This window comes from Argopecten irradians, chromosome 12 (assembly GCF_041381155.1).
Source record: "Argopecten irradians isolate NY chromosome 12, Ai_NY, whole genome shotgun sequence".
Lineage (NCBI taxonomy): Eukaryota > Metazoa > Mollusca > Bivalvia > Pectinida > Pectinidae > Argopecten > Argopecten irradians.
The window spans coordinates 34,686,556-34,698,294 of record NC_091145.1 but is presented as its reverse complement, the minus strand read 5'-3'; positions in this window follow the sequence as shown (position 1 = coordinate 34,698,294).

Here is an 11,739-nt window from a genome sequence, read left to right as displayed (position 1 = left end):
CGGGAAACAAAAGAACTAGATGTAAAAGTCACAATTTACAAAACAAATACATAATATATGACATGAGAAAACATATCTGGAACTATTTGTTTGTTCGTTAGGATCTACATGTTGTGATGTACACTGTTTGTAAATAGTTTACAAGAAAGGCTATTTCTAGGGCATATTGTGAACACCAGAAGATTGGTCAACCTCATAATAACAACTTCTACAACATGTCTAAAATAATCGTGAAATACAGGTTACTTTGTTTTTGTTTATAAGAAAATGTAATACAAATAAGGAAGATGATACAGGAACAATGTGGGGTACCCTTCATGGCCAGAAACAGATAAAAATGTTATAGATATCTTTTCACATTCCCCATCAAGTAATATTTCATTTATTTCTAACAATAAAATTTTAAACAAGACTACAAAGAGACAAATGAATATAGATTTTAGAGCAAAAAGTCCGATATAAATAAAAATAAACAAATGATATAGAAATGTTTTCACATTTCTCATTAAGTGGTATTTAATTTATTTCTAACATAAAACTTGTCAACAAGAGTACAAAATCAAACTGACGCAATAAATCGACAAACGGGAATGTAAACAAGCATACTAGTACACCAATATAAGATTATGACGTGTCCCAATTACCATTGCATGATTTGATTACCTGTGTGGCAAATAGCCACCAAATATAGCGGGGTCACTGATAAAATTATCCAGGTATTTCATAATACTTCACCTCGCCTGGCGAGTGTGATATACAGACTGTATACTCACGTTACAAGTGTAATATCTATTAATATAATTATTATTCAATGAAATTCCGACTTCACATATTAGTTTCGAAACGTTTATACGACCGATAGCAGATTGGTCTAGACACCTCAAACATATAAATATATAAAATTCTCAAAACTAATGGTAAATACCTTATGTTAAAAAAAGCATTGTGCTATCTGATCGAGGAAAGTGGGGTGTTCTGGTGTAATTTCCTGGTGGCAGATATAAATAACCAAACAAAATCGGGAAATAGCTCTGGTATTTATTCCCGGACCAACTTTAACCCAATTTGAAATTAACCATTTATTGGATAGAACTACTCCTGATCTATGGGGCAGATTCAATACTTTCTCTATTGTTATCATGATACGGTACGACTGAATACAGATAGTCTTCCCTTTTAAACAAATTACTTATTAAAATGTATAAACTATTCAATGCTTCCACTAAAAGTCCATTTTTATATGAGAATATAGTTCTTTATCAGCTATATATCCGTCAGTCACTGCGCATCTGTCGAATGTATTTCTGTAATTGTGTTTATCCTATTTCTGTAATTGTGTTTATCCTATTTTTGAATTCTACATCAGCTTAATATCTATATAATGCGATTGATAGTCCCATAAAAAGCTTAAATCTTAAAGGCCGCTTTATGACAGAATAAGATTTGTTTTCGTTTTACTATTTGTTAAGAGTGGGTATCCCAGCTATTGTTTTTTCAGACTCCTTATATGATAATCACTTTGACCATTTTAACTTGAACACAAAATTTACTTCGATACAAAGAAAAAAAGTTGAAGACGACCGTAGCGATTTTTGCGTTAGAGGTGAATAACATTATAACATGAATATTGATGACAAATAACAGTAGTGTACTTTACCCTAAGTAGGTTGTGAAATCATCAAATTGTCAACGATATAATGAACCGTGTTTAATTATTGAGCGTATGGACATAATGGGACACAGCCTAACTTACCCCGGGAGTCTATTGTAGAACCTCATGTTTTTTCATGTATGCTGTAAGCATAGAATGATTATCAAATACACAGTTTATATTGTGATAATGCTATTTTGTCTTATAACTTACTTATCTTAAAGATACTTCTGTTTCACATTCAGCTTATACATCATGAATAATTCGCCTGCCTTCTGCTCAGAGTCACGTGACAGCGATGACGTGTCAATGTTTGTAAACACAGAAGAGCACGTGGTGTAGTATGACTCAATACACTGCGTGCTAGGAGCAATCTCTGCCATGCGGGAGACAGCCCCTAACAGCCAATATATCCCGTACTTTGGCGAATTGCCAATCAATGTTTACCTGTAACCTGTATCAAGGAGGTCGCACAGGTACGATGGGTCGATTTTACGTCAAATAACACACATAGCTTTCCTGTTCGTGGAACCCTCATCATAGGCCATGTTGGTGGGGGCTTCAGGGATGGTGTGCGTAAGCCAAGGAGGGTGTGTGTTTAACAGTCAGGGAGGGTGTGTGTTAGTCAGGGAGGGTGTGTGTTTAACAGTCAGAGAGGGTATGTGTTAATCAGGCAGGGTGTGTGTTAAACACTTAAGGGGAAAGGGCATGTCTACATATATCTATCATGGATATTTCAGATCACAATAATGTTAGAAATACAATGTATAGATTGATTACAATTCTGATTTAGAATAAAGCTTTGTTTTGAATCATAACAATGACGTAGTATTTCAAATGTGATAAGTCTTACAAATTCACAAAAGTCTTTAATAAAGATATAAACGATAAACTATCTCTCTATTATATCATTTAAGTTAAGAGGAATAAAGATAAAACTGTCTTTGTTTTGGACGCAAAAAATGGTCAGCTCAAAACCCCGACCAGTCAGCTAAACCGATTAAAATTGAAAAACAAAATCCTAAAAATAGATATTCTGATATATAAGTTCGTGAGAAGACAAATAAAACTGCCTTTGTTTTAGTCCCGCCAATTATATAGTATCATTTGAACAGATTGGAAATTAAAATACCTAAAATTAGATATTCTGATAATTATATTAACTAATTTTAGATTTCCCTGGAAGTTTCAGTTTCGAATAAACATGGAAGACATTGCAAACCCTTGTAATTTCATTCTCAGTGGTTAGTATTGAAGGAAATGACTCGAGGAAATATGATGATGACTGTGAGAATTTGTTTGTGGGAAAATCCCAATTTTTCTGTTTACAATGACACTTGACGTGAAACAGGTGAAGATTAAACAGGTAAGTAAATCAGACAAGGAAATAAAGTCAGCTGTGGCAGGTGTTTGTGTGACCAGGAACTTCTAACTCACTCACCCTGACCTAAACACTACAGAACTAGCTATCTGGTCACAAACATTAATAATGAAGTTAGACTCTTATTTGGATTTTTGGATCAAACTTCAGTTAATTGTATACATTGAAAATAATTTAACAGAAGAGGAATTTGTAAGAATGCGAGATATGCTATCCACAATGATAAAACGTGTAAATAGAATAACTATGACAGGAATTCAGGAATGCATCATTTTGTGGTTACCTAGGTTTTACAAGGCCAACCTGATGACGCGGGTCAGGAAAACGTTAATGATGGAAATAAAACATTGCTGAATGTTTTCAAAATAATAAGGAATATTTTTAATAAAGGTAAACTATGATCAAGAACGTACATGACCAGTAATTATCTTTTATGTAAATTGAAATGAAACTCATTGGTTAGTGGTCCCCGTATGAAATCCAAAAGCCTGTTAAAACCTGTAGTAAATGTATGGCGTCCGGAAATTCCTGTGGTATTCACTGGTATGCCATTTATTTATTGAATGGCTCGATATCGATGTGGGTTGGTTTATGTAAATAAAATGTTATGTATATGTAGAGTGGTCACCTACTGACCCCAAATGACCACTGGTCATTTTATATATAATACACCTAGCGACGAACAGCGTCACGAACGTGTGTCAGGTAGATCGACATGTTTATTGCGCTCTGCAATGGCGATTACCTAGCACTGTTATTTAAAACACTCAGGTCACAGGGAAACCCGTGTCCATTGGACACTTTACACAGACAACGTAATCCGGCAAGGTTATCAGAAATTAGGTGCTAATATAAGGAACGCGTTTGTCTATACCTAGTCCACCCGTGGGCGTCAAAACATTCCATACCTAGATAGTGTGTCCCATTTCAAACTTCGCATACTTGGAATTCCTTAGGATATTTACTTACTACCTTATTGGTAGATTTAACAGAAATATAATATTCGCGATTATAGGCGTTTAGAGGCTATCTATTCACACTGACGGCGTTAAACAATATTTATTTGTGAGATATACTATATATAGAATATTTCGTGCAATACGCTTCGAAAATAATCATTTTAGGCATTTAAATGTAGAAGCCTTGAGCGTTACTTTAGTAGATCAGTTAAATTGTTGCGTGTCTGTTACATGTGGTAAATTTTTTACATGGCTAAGATAGGAATGTTACCTGTGTAACACACCTGTAATTTGGTGGTTAGATCGATATAGACTGTCATTAACACTGGAGATATAAATACATAGATCAGACAAATAAAGCCGCCAGTCTTGTTTTATAGATAATATTAATTAATAGTTATAATCTCACATCAATTAAAAGCATTTAAAATATCGATTTCAATGTTACATTTTATCAATAAACTATTCGGAAATAATTTCTGCAAGTCATGACTTTAATAAACTTATTGGAAATTTCTATAAATATATTGAAATATGTTTGCAAAAGAAAATCGATGCCTCAAAATGATAAGTCTATTGATATTAAAGGACAATAAATGACTCGGTTATATACATGTATTCCAGCTTTAGAACATGATGACAATCAATGGATATTGATAAGCTTATTTGAATATTAGCATGTGCATTTACATGTAGTTCATTGATTTTTTATTGCGCACTTGTAAATGCAAACGAGATTAGAGTTGATTTAAAACATACTGTTTAAAATAATCAAAATAATAATAGGAAAATGATTGAAGCTTTGTAAGTCAACATAACATTTAGAAAATGAGAATTAAGTAGACCAGTGTTCTGAACTAATGATGTGTTCCCTCATCCTCAGAGGTTACTGCCGATAGTACAGGGATACGTCAGAGAAGTCCATGGATATCAAGTAGTTCATTCACAGTCAAAGTGTGTAATAAATGTTAAATCATAGTCAACTTAGAAGTTATAAGTGAAAAATAATCAGAAAAAAAAATGATTACTGAAAAATAGTCCGAGATAAAACGGACGAAATATTTGCTACTAAAATCACTCTTCCTACATAGCGTCGGTAATGTAATGTGTTTGGGGTATAAGAAATATCCTTACCAGATTTTTATGTCATATATACTTGTTACGTGTTTTATTACCAGTCACAAAAACCCACAACAATTTCTAAATAACACAGACGTGTATATCATACCCATAAAAGTATATTGATAGGGGAAAAAAACAAATCACCATTCCACAATAATAAAATAGCATGAAATATACGCCGGGAGCTTTGATAGAGAGATATGTCCAGTGCGACTGGTCACCTCAGTGGTCAAGCAAGGCCAAGTGCTTGTCAGAAAATCACCATTGTGGACAGGTTTACGGCCGTATCTATCTGAGTAGATTTGGTATGTCACATTTTCACCTGTCTCCGACCGCTTCTGTCCTCGAGCGTTTAGCTGTCACAGAGGAAACGACTGGGTCAGACCGCGCCTTGCACCAAATCTGACCACTAACTGGCCCGTACTACTCATCTCCGGGTTTACCCAAGCTAGAAATGAAAATTGTTGTCAGCTTTACTTTCTACAAATACATCAGTAACCATCGGTTATATCTCTACTTCTTTCGATGTTACGATCATTTCTGCTAGTCGTCTCTAATTGCGGAAAAAACGGAGATAAATGGACTGATTTATCGCCTTATTTATCATACAAACAACGTTTTATAACGTCAAGCTGACCATGCCAAACAATGAGCGGACCTTGATGACGTACAATGAGAAAAAACAATGACACCCTTTATTGCGCATTAAAACTAGGCAAAGAGGACAAAGAGATGCAAATATGCCTGCACTAATTGACGTATTTCACCAACACTATGACGTCAAAGTATAATTTCTAGTTTCTGTGACAAATAGTCATTATGCTTTTAAGGACATTTGCTTTATTAGACATATATATAAAAGAATGGTTGATAGTTAGTAGGACTTGCGTAAGCTAACAAATAATAGGTTGTTTTGTTGAAGTGTTTCCGCATTTCCACTACCGGGTTGATTTTTTAGTTACTGTTTAGGTCCTTCTTCCGCTTTTCTCGCCCCAACCAATGAAATCATCAGAAGTAGAAGGACAAATTGCTTAATCATCGAATTTCGTATTAGTAAAATACTAGCTCAGAGACGTATTGTTTAAACCACTTTCGGTTAGTATAACACATGTTCGACCTTAGGTGAGATGAAGTCTGATGTGATCCCTTATCTGAGGGTCTGGGAGCGAATACACCCGTTCATTGACCCTAGTAAAGACAAAGACAGAAGATATCAGCTGGACGAGATTACAGCCCGATTAAGAGATCAGAAATACCGAGGGAACCGGACATATTTTTATCATTGATAAGGACTCCAAATATTCTGGTCAGAGCAGCAACGCGGAGGGATGTTATTTGGACGCGAGTGTACTCATTGGAACTGTGAGAAAGGGCGATCGACAGAATATATTTCACTGGTACAGAAAATGGACGGTTGTTTACTGGGCGTAAACAGATAAATAAAATATAAAAAATGCTGGACCCGGGGCATTACATGAACATAATAATGTGTCATGCCTGAAGACACGTGATGTCCGAGCACAAGCTGTGGCCATAGAAAGGACAACATTTACAATTTATTGTTTACAATCAATAAAATAAAAACACACAATCATAATTTAATTAATTGGATGGTATTCCAGTGATACCTGCACAAAAGGCTGGTCTGAATTTCTGTTTTTTATTAATAAAATATCGAAAAAGAACGCTTCCAGAAATGTTATAATTTCAGACAGACATAATGATAAAGCTTTTATTGAAACAAAGAAGGAAGGAGAAATTCCTTGTAAACTGGAGTCACCTCAATAGGTAATACTTAAACTCTCTCCCAAATAGGAAGTATCCGTTACATTGTAGAGTTATAAACAAATAGTTGACCTATAAGAGTCAATGTCTTATGGGGCACTCGTCCATAGACAAGGCAATGTGCGACCCATCACCAATACTGTACTATCGGGAAGTGTACAGCGACCGAGCGATGATGATTTGTGTCAACAAATATTCCACGTCGTAACAGATAAATACAAATTAAAGACAGTCGACACAAATTCCACACAGAACTAAAGTCAGTTAAGATGAATTTGTATCGTATGGTTTTAGGACTACATTAAAAATCCATCCTAGTTCTAAATCATACATTATCATAATAAAGGTCGATGGATTTACACTGCGTTCATTCATAACACCGTAGGACGAGGTTGGATTCATATACATGTATAGACCATTTGATGCGGTTTTCTTTGCATGCCTAAGCTACCACGACAGCGTATCCAGGTGTGTCGGAGGACTATAGCACATCGGCCTGGTCATAGAACAAGACCAGCCTTTTTTTCACCTGTATTTTATATTTCTTTATCTAGTACAAACAAACTACAACATGCACAGGTGTTGTTGTCTTAAAGTGTACCAAACAGTGTAGCCCAGCGACCTCAAGTTCTTCTTCATGCTGGTTGAAACATCTAACATTACAGATGGATGTCGATGATAATCGGATGGGTTTATAATTTCGGTTGATGCCATGTGGTATGTGTTTTGCACCAGAACACATCATTTCACGGCAGGTCGCCTAAGTTTGGAACCCCAGGCTAAAGCATTGCTATCAACGTTACTCCTTACCGTGCTGGAATCGAATGGCAGCATGTATTTGACGTTTGAAAGGTTTTGCGCATGCGCCATTATGATCAAACTCTTCAAGAGTGTCAACATCCGGTTGAATGCCATCCCGATCAGTGACCCCCTGTTCGAAGGTTTAGCCCGCCATCACAACTAACCAAAGTCCTGGTCTGGGTCCTTCTGTCTACCTCTCCATCAAAGGAAATTAAATATCGAATATCAATGTTTAACTAAAAATCACCTCCATAATATGAAATTATATATTTAAATCACGTGAGATATTCATCATAATGCATTGCATCACGCCTCAGAAGCATGTTAATATTGATCGTTTCCGACATGCATGTGGAGCAGCTGCACGTGCGCGTTTTTCCCCGTGACAAATACGACAGGTTGTAAAACTGTGGAACTGTGTAGTTAAAACTGATTTAGTATGTAGTACTACGCTTCTGATTATAATCAGCGAAAGAAAGTGACCATGAAACACTGCGTCAACATTTCCAGGTAGGAAAGAGAATGACATTATTAGGTTTCATAATTAGATGACGGCATCGCATGAGAAATTCTTGGAACAGTGGTCTATCCTCCAAACCACTATATATACCAGAACATTTGCCAATAGTTACACCAATCATGATAAGGACTTCATACCATTTACTAATATCAGGAATAGATACCACTTGTTACCTCTGAGAGATGTAGGCACCATTTTGTGTTATAATATCAATTCCGAACGAACAAGTCACCAGTAACATTAGTTCCAAGTATAATAAGACTAGTATCAAGTAGGTCTAACGTACCAGTCCGTAAGCTATATACTGAAGGCGATACAACGGAGTAGAAGGCCATAGTCATCGTTACCTTTTTTCATGACGGTACGAAAGGACCATGAAATAAGAGGGCAATTATGTGCTTTGTGCGAGAAACGCACAGTGGTGGAAATGTTGTAGATTAAATTTCTGGCTTCGTTTTCATCATATGTCCTTAACGAATCACATTGGGATTCACTGAACAGTATTTCCTGAGTTTGGAAAATAGTCATTCTTTTCAATTTGATTGAGCAGTCTACAATATAATCTAGAATATTGAAACTCAGTTGACATCAGATTGGCATCAAACCTTCAAAGCTCTCTCAAAAACAGGGTCACTTTTATACTTCAACACTAAATAGCCATTTGTTTGCTAAAGCCATTATAAATATGTTCTGCCTTTATTTGACTGTGCTGGATCTCGCCATCTATATTTGACCACGACATTAGACTTGACACTCATGGTTGCCCCGTGTGCTTGACACCCTATGTGTCCTGAAACTGGTCAATATTAGGTCTGAACCCAATGCCCTATACGTCTGACACACATTTGCTCGCTTTGGCGTTCTCTTATCTCATGTAAAGTCCATATATACAGAATCTACCCGTAAATAGATCCCAAATAGACTTATCTGTGGGGAAACGACCTACACTCGGGTGCCATGTTCTAGGTCTACACCCAGTGACAGCAGGACTTGTGCGGAGTGCTGGTTAGGGTGACTTGGTTCGCTCTGTGGGCTTGGCTCTACAGGAATTTATATCAATGATTAATTGATCTGAAACCTTTCCACCATTCGTTAACTGATACGTTTGAATCAAATCGCCAATGAAACTGTTAACTGCCTCGATATACTATAATGTTTGTTGTTTGTTAAGGTTCGTCATTTATATCAGACCACGTCAGCTCAACATGTTTTACAATAAAAACATAAATAAGTGTTTACGAGAGAGTTGAGACGCTAGCCTGGAGGGAGTACTCGGTTAGGTTCAAATCGATTAAGTCAATGAACGTATTAACACCTTGGTAGAAAGATAAATCGCTCCCCGAGTTGAACGGTAGATATTTCAGAAGTTTATCCCCTGTGGGGAATTCCTTCTTATTTCTATCCGCTTATTTAACCTGTCTGTAATCTGTTTTTGACTTGTTTTATCTGCATGTTCTCTTCTTCGTGCCACTTATTTCACCCGTCCTTTGCCTACTTATTTCATCTGCCTCTATCCTACTTATTGTACCTGTTATTTCATCTGCCTCTATCCTACTTATTGTACCTGTCTCTACGCCCTAATTCGATTGGTCCTTTCGTATCCTAATTTAATTGGTCCTTTCGTCTCCTCAATTGGACCTACATACCCCTGTGATATTTTGTTAGGTTTCCTCTTCACGACCTGCTTGTTCGACCGGACATCACTTTTCACTTATATCTTCAGGTTTTCCGTGAAAAGGTCGGTTTCGCCCAAATCAAGGACGTATATGAGAAGGATAAGTCACACTGAGTTTTGGGCAAAGACAGCGCAGGCGCTTTTGTGTTTGTGCACTGACCGTGACGTTGGGCGACGACTGATTTCCTTTGATATCCGCCGCCGCAGCCTTTGATGTAGCATGGGGGTGCGAGGGTTACCGTCTTACTTTCTGAAGCGTGCTGCCATTTCATGAACGTTGTGAAATTTAATTTACTTTACATTGGCGTTTCGTTTGACTCGATAAGACAAGTATTTGTTGAGAAAAACGGTTTTTATTCCCGGTTCATAAGCGTCTCGCGTGGTGTTTAGTAGTGTAAAGAGACAGACACGAATCCTTCTCACTTATAAATCCTTGCCCAAATGTACCACTTTAAAATGAAGGCCGGGAAGTGGATAAGGATATAGAGGCTCCCCAACAAGTGACTGATGTTTATCATGTTTATCAAACCCGAGTTAGTTAACTTTCAAATTTTGAAAAGACGCGAGCTTTAGCGAGTGTCTTTTAAAATTTTGAAAATTAACTAACAAGAGTTTATATAAAGATGATAAACAACAGTCACGCGTTGGGGAACTTATTTATCCCATACCTTTAACATTATATTTTTACCGTGGTGACCATTTTTCTCGTCTTAATTCTGGGAAACTTACCACCATACAATGTGTAGTGATCTCTTTCCGCCATGAAATATAGTGCCTTAATAGAGAGTCAATATTCTATTTTTAATACTTTAAATAAGCAATTACTTTTCATACAGTAAATACCATGTTATTTAAAAGAAAATGCACCATGAAAAGTAGCCGGAAGTCAAGAGCCAATCGGAATCAAGAGATCTTGGAGTTGACCAATCAGAGGCGCCGTAGGTGTTTGATTACCAACTGCTATGGAATTTATCACATCGGTTTTCTATTGTGAAACATGCATAGTTATGGGATAAATAATAATTCATACTCAATTAGAACAGGTCAAAGGGCATGTTTATAACCTCCAACCTGATAAACAATGCATTATATGTACATTTTAAATGAGCATTTGATTTCCTTGATTTCCTTCGTAGAAAGACGAGCATCAGTGATTTTCTAAATCTAAACAAATATCTGGAGACATGAATCCTCTCATACGTAACTGTAAATACCCTTGTGGTTAAAAGGATTAATCATCTATTTCTAGTCAACTATCGCGTAATATATTTTAGTGTAGTAGATCAAATGTTTTAGTTTAGTATTACAATCTGTTTTATTGTGAGAGAAGAACCTTAAATCTAAGTAAGATGCTGTATTATTTCACTTCGATATGCTTCTATCCACCATACCAGTTTCGATTAAATTCTTGTTTTATTATAATTTTTTGATACATGAAACATTATCTTTATCGATCCATGTATGTGGATGCAAAAATGCAAATAAAATATATTGTATTATCCGAAAACAACACCGCAAAAATACGTCTTCGACTTCGATCATTTGTTTTTGGTTTTCTTTGTGGTTTACACGACAACAACAATTAATGTGCCGAATTCTGGTTGTTAGAGAAAAGACGGAAAATGCCGGCGTATGTGATCTTCCATTGAGGAATGAATACCACCCTATCTGTGTAATGTAAGTGGGAATCTCAAGTCCTCTGTAAACAGAGCAGGTCCGGTCAGTGGCCATAGAGTAAGCCTCTGTAATAATGGCGGAAACTCAATCTGGACCTCTCGACCATTGGTCAAGGGTCTTGTTAAGCTAGGAAGCTTCTGAATGCCTCCACATCGACTTGTAAATTAT